The 6,000-nt window shown below is 38.8% G+C and overlaps 1 long non-coding RNA gene across 1 annotated transcript in view; it reads left to right on the top strand.

Moving 5' to 3' along the window:
* The first annotated feature begins 686 nt into the window (after positions 1-686).
* Positions 687-6,000, top strand: part of LOC133635315 (uncharacterized) — a 72,074-nt gene continuing 66,760 nt past the window's right edge. Inside the window, exon 1 of the long non-coding RNA XR_009822046.1 lies at positions 687-719. This is a non-coding gene — a long non-coding RNA (uncharacterized LOC133635315). The remainder of the gene's footprint in view (positions 720-6,000) is intronic.

Raw genomic sequence — 6,000 nt, 5'->3', positions numbered from 1 at the left:
TGTTGTCTGTCTATCTGTGTTGGCACTGTGATGAGGTGGCTACTTGTCCAGGGTGTACCCCGCCTTCCGCCCGATTGTAGCTGAGATAGGCTCCAGCGCCCCCCGCGACCCCGAAGGGAATAAGCGGTAGAAAATGGATGGATGGATGGATGTTTTGAGGCATGTTAAAAAAAATAAAAATAAAAAAATGCACTTTGTGAAAGTCAAAGTATAGTACTTCCCATAGTTGTAGTGGGTTTCAGGGAGAGCATGTCCCAAATTCCAAGCTGCTGTTTTGCGGCATGTTAAAAAAAATAATGCATTTTGTGACTTCAATAATAAATATGGCAGTGCCATGTTGGCACTTTTTTCCATAACTTGAGTTGATTTATTTTGGAAAACCTTGTTACATTGTTTAATGCATCCAGCGGGGCATCACAACAAAATTAGGCATAATAATGTGTTAATTCCACGACTGTATATATCGGTATCGGTTGATATCAGAATCCGTAATTAAGAGTTGGACAATATCGGATATACGGGACATCGGCAAAAAAAAAAGCCATTATCGGACATCTCTAGTTATATATTTTGGCTTGAAAAGTTCAACTTTGAGCAAGTTGCAAAAAAGCCCCTTTAAGCACCAAAGTGACACATACCAAAGCATTTGGGGGTTGTTGTCACGTGACTGTCACGTGACTATCCCAGGAAATGGCTTCCCCAAGATGGCAGTGTGTGCGGTAAGCTAGCTGCTTTACATAAGGCTATTTTTGGTCAATAAAGTTAATTTTACACCCATTTTAACAGTTCTAATGATTCAATAGGGTGTAAACTATTACAAATGCAACATGTTCATACTGTATTTCTCGATTAAATGAATGAATATAAATCAAGCTTGGGATGTATGTACAGGTCGAATCAGGCTTCCATGTCCCTGTTAAAAAAAATAAAAGTTGGCTAACACTGCCATCTATTGGCAAAATTATAAAACACACCGTTAGTATTAAAGATACCAGACACATTATTGTATTGAGGAGAAAGGTTATAGTTTTTTTTTTTAATGTAGGTTTTAAAAGAGATGTTAAAATGGTGTACATAAGTTCAAATGACATACACCATAAAAGCTTTACAGGGCAAAGCAAGGAAATTCGATTTTTATTTGTTTACGTGGAATTTGACAGCCTCTCTTTTTTTAGTGCAACGTTTCACAACCTTGCCACCAAACAAACGTGTCACAAAAAGGATATATAACACAAAAATAAAGATGTTAATCTAGGTTATTGCCGTCGAAGTCGTTTTCCAGGCCAAGGACCCCCAAACTGATGGAAAGATACTCAGTGGTAGGGATGGGCGATACCACACTTTTAGGATTCGATACGATACCGATACCTTTTCTTGCATTTTCATCGATACCGATACCAATAATTTCTTATTGGCAATTTTTTGTCAGTCAAAAATATTATTACTATTGTTATTATTTAAGACAAATCACAAGACAAATACAGACCATTTATACCACATTTATTATGGTCAATATATAATAAAAGTACAATTTAAATAAATAACATAAATATAAATTAAATAATAATGATAAATGGGTTATACTTGTATAGCGCTTTTCTACCTTCAAGGTACTCAAAGCGCTTTGACAGTATTTCCACATTCACCCATTCACACACACATTCACACACTGATGGCGGGAGCAGCCATGCAAGGCGCTAACCAGCCATATAATAATAACTATATATTATATATAATAATAATTAAATATTAGGGCTTTCCAATTAACAGTCAAATCCGAATTGCAAGAAGCTGCAGTTATTTTTTTAAGTTTGTGATATAATTAGCAATTAATGAAATATGAAATAGGCTAATGTTTTCGAAATGTAAGAAATCATGTTACAGATTAAAACCAAAATCACATTCAATCATATATTCAAGATTTTCTTGGAAAAAAATAAAACTGTAATGCAAAGATGAAGAATCTCCAAATTGTATCTCTTTCTTATCTTGTTTTAAATACTCAAGCAATTTTCAACTAACAGTAAATTCCCCTGTGTGGAAATTATTTGAATTTAGGATAATCATTTAAACAAAAATATTCAGTAAACATTACTAAAAAAAACAATGCCTGTTTTAAGTCAACAATTGGACAACACTGGATATGCCTGGCTGCATCGCTGTCGGCTGGCTGTGCGGGTGTTGCACGTTGACGACGCTCATTCGCTGTCTCCTGTCACGTGACTGGGCCAGCTCTATACTCTGCCAGGTACAGGGGTGTCCCAGCACATAGTAAGTTAAGTAAGTCATCAAAAACATCTGAAAGTGATGCTTGCACCCCCCACACGCCGTTTTTTGGTTTATATCGATACTTTTTTCAGAAAAGGGATGCCAAATGAGTAGCGTGTGAGTATCGATATATCGATACCACAGGATCGATACGCACATCCCTACTCAGTGGCCTAGTGGTTAGAGCAGGGGTGTCCAAATGTTTTCCACTGAGGCCCGCACACGGAAAAATTAAAGCATGCGGGGGCCATTTTGATATTTTTCATTTTCAAACCATAACAAAATACATCGATTTTTTTTTTTTTAACAATTAGGGCTCCTGGGGCCCGTAAAGGGTCTCAGTCATTAAAATGTTAAAAACAAGTCAAATTATTATTGCCTATTATTATATATGCCTTTTCTGTCAAAGACAACTTTGTTTTTTATAGTAAAACTAAAATATGCAGTATTTCCCCCACCGCCCAAAACATTCAGAAAGCAATGTTTGATGTGAAGTAATTGGAGCCCTGAAAAGATCAATAATGCATGACACCATTGATTTTATTTTCATTATTATTTTTGATTAATCACAGTGAAAAGATAAATAAATCCCACTAAATATCTTTGAGATTCAAAAGGTACCCCACTCATAAAGTGATACATTTTTATTTTTATTTGTTTTACTTTCAACACTTAAGTTACGAGATCAACTTCAGATATATCTGTCAATTTTACGTTTGAACTATTATTGTTTGTTTTATGCTCTTTTGTCAAAGAAAACTTGGATGTTTTTATATGGCAACCACACAATATATGCGATATTTTTCCACATAAAACATTTTAATGTGAAATATTTGAAGTAATTGGAGCCTTGAAGATGTCAATAATTCATTATTATTGATTTTTTGTCTTTTTTTTTTTTTTTTTGAGCAATGGCAAAAAAAGGAAAATAAAAATAGACAAAATAAAAAAAACAGCCTGCATGGCAGCTTTGTGTCAACATTGCAACGTTTTCTAGTTAGATTTCACCTCATTCCACTTTTTTAATGTTTTTTTGATTTCCAGAATGTGTGGCGGGCCGCTAAACAATTAGCTGCGGGCCGCAAATGGCCCCCGGGCTGCACTTTGGACACCCCTGGGTTATAGTGTCCGCCCTGTGATCGGTCGGTTGTGAGTTCAAACCCCGGCCGAGTCATACCAAAGACTATAGAAATGGGACCCATTACTTCCCTGCTTGGCACTCAGCATCAAGGGTTGGAATTGGGGGTTAAATCACCAAAAATGAATCCCGGATGCGGCACCTCTGCTGACCACAGCTCCCCTCACCTCCCAGGGTGTGAACAAGGGGATGGGTCAAATGCAAAGGACAAATTTCACCACACCTAGTGTGTGTGTGACAATCATTGGTACTTTAACTTTAACTTTTAACTTAGATCGAGTGGGGAGGCCTTACTTGTGTATCGTGTATGAAACTGTGTTTTAAATTGAACAGGTTCTAAATGTGCAATAATAATAAGATATTTAAATAATAAACATGTTTATTTATTCATGTTTTTATTTTAAATGTGCATGGTACAGTAGTAAGTATATGGTGCCAATGCCATTTTTAAACTACCGTATTTTCCGGACCATAGGGTACCGGATTATAGGTGCACTGCCGATGAATGGTCTATTTTTTTATCTTTTTTCCTATATAAGGAGCACCGGATTATAAAGCGCACTAAAGGAGTCTTATTATTATCCATCCATCCATTTTCTTCCACTTATCCAATGTCGGGTCGCGGGGGCAGCAGCCTAAGCAGGGAAGCCCAGACTTTCCTCTCCCCAGCCACTTCGTCCAGCTCTTCCCGGGGGATCCCGAGGCGTTCCCAGGCCAGCCGGGAGACATAGTCTTCCCAACGTGTCCTGGGTCTTCCCCGTGGCCTCCTACCGGTTGGACGTGCCCTAAACACCTCCCTAGGGAGGCGTTCGGGTGGCATCCTGACCAGATGCCAGAACCACCTCATCTGGCTCCTCTCGATGTGGAGGAGCAGCGGCTTTACTTTGAGCTACGCCCGGATGGCAGAGCTTCTCACCCTATCTCTAAGGGAGAGCCCCGCCACCCGGCAGAGGAAACTCATTTCGGCCGCTCGTACCCGTGATGTTGTCCTTTCGGTCATAACCCAAAGCTCATGACCATAGGTGAGGATAGAAACGTATATCGACCGGTAAATTGAGAGCTCCGCCTTCCGGCTCAGCTCCTTCTTCACCACAACGGATCGATACAGCGTCCGCATTACTGAAGACGCCGCACCGATCCGCCTGTCGATCTCACGATCCACTTTTCCCTCACTCGTGAACAAGACTCCGAGGTACTTGAACTCCTCCACTTGGGGCAGGATCTCCTCCCCAACCCGGAGATGGCACTCCATCCTTTTCCGGGCGGAAAATAAAGATGTTAATCTAGGTTATTGCCGTGTGTCGAGTCTCACCTGTTATGAGCCGTTTTCCAGACCAAGGACCCCCAAACTGATGGAAAGATCGAGTGGGGAGGCCTTACTTGTGTATCTTGTATGAAACTGTGTTTTAAATTGAACAGGTTCTAAATGTGCAATAATAATAATATATTTAAATAATAGACACGTTTATTTATACATGTTTTTATTTTTAAATGTGCATGTGCCATTTTTAAACTACCGTATTTTCCGGACCACAGGGCGCACCGGATTATAAGGCGCACTGCCGATGAATGGTCTATTTTGATCTTTTTTCATATATAAGGCGCACCGGATTATAAAGCGCATTAAAGGAGTCATATTATTATTATTTATTTTTTCTAAATTGAAATCACTTCTTTATGGTCTACATCTGTGTTTTTCAACCTTTTTTGAGCCAAGGCACATTTTTTGCGTTGAAAAAATCCGGAGGCACGCCACCAGCAGAAATCATTAAAAAACAAAAGTCAGTTGAAAGTAAAAAGTCGTTGTCGCAATGACTTTAAACCATAACCAAGCATGCATCACTGCAGCTCTTGTCTCAAAGTAGGTGTACTGTCACGACCTGTCACATGACAGGTTATTTTGAGTTGTTTTCTGTTTTCCTGTGTTTAGTGTTTTAGTTATTGTGTAGTGGATTTTCCGAAGCTTAAGCAGGCAACAAAAGTAGTTTAGTACAACAAATGTATTTACCCATTATCAGAAGTGCAGGTTGAATTGAGTTGGCCGTGCAGACAGACCACATGTACTCCGGAGCAAACAAGACACACACAAGCCAAAATCACTCTAGAGTCCCGGTCTTCTGCCATTTTTTATATGTCTCTTGTGCGTCACTGTTTTTTATCTCGTGCGTCACTGTTTTTATCTCGTGCGTCATGATTGTTTTGTTTTGGTTTGTCTGTTCCAAAACAACCTCGTATCTCTTAGTCATATTTGGAAAATCTAAACATTCTGTAGACAGGTTGGCATAACTCCATATTCACCTTTGTCCCACAACTGGTCCATTCAATGGCACAAAATAGAAGAGAATTGAAAATGAGCAGACATTCCTAATAGACAAGAAATATAGGTCAAAAGGTCAGAAATTCTACGACAATTGTCTTGCGCTCCTATTTTGGTGGCTTTTTCTCTTTTTTTGGTATTTTCCTGTAGCAGTTTAAATATCTTCCTTTGAGCGATATTTCCCGCATCTACTTTGTTTTAGCAATCCAAAATATTTTAGTTGTTTTTATCCTTCTTTGTGGGGACAATGTTGATTGTCATGTCATGTTTGGATGTA

Source organism: Entelurus aequoreus, linkage group LG19 (assembly GCF_033978785.1).
Source record: "Entelurus aequoreus isolate RoL-2023_Sb linkage group LG19, RoL_Eaeq_v1.1, whole genome shotgun sequence".
Taxonomy (NCBI): domain Eukaryota; kingdom Metazoa; phylum Chordata; class Actinopteri; order Syngnathiformes; family Syngnathidae; genus Entelurus; species Entelurus aequoreus.
This window is presented reverse-complemented; position numbering and strand designations above follow the sequence as displayed.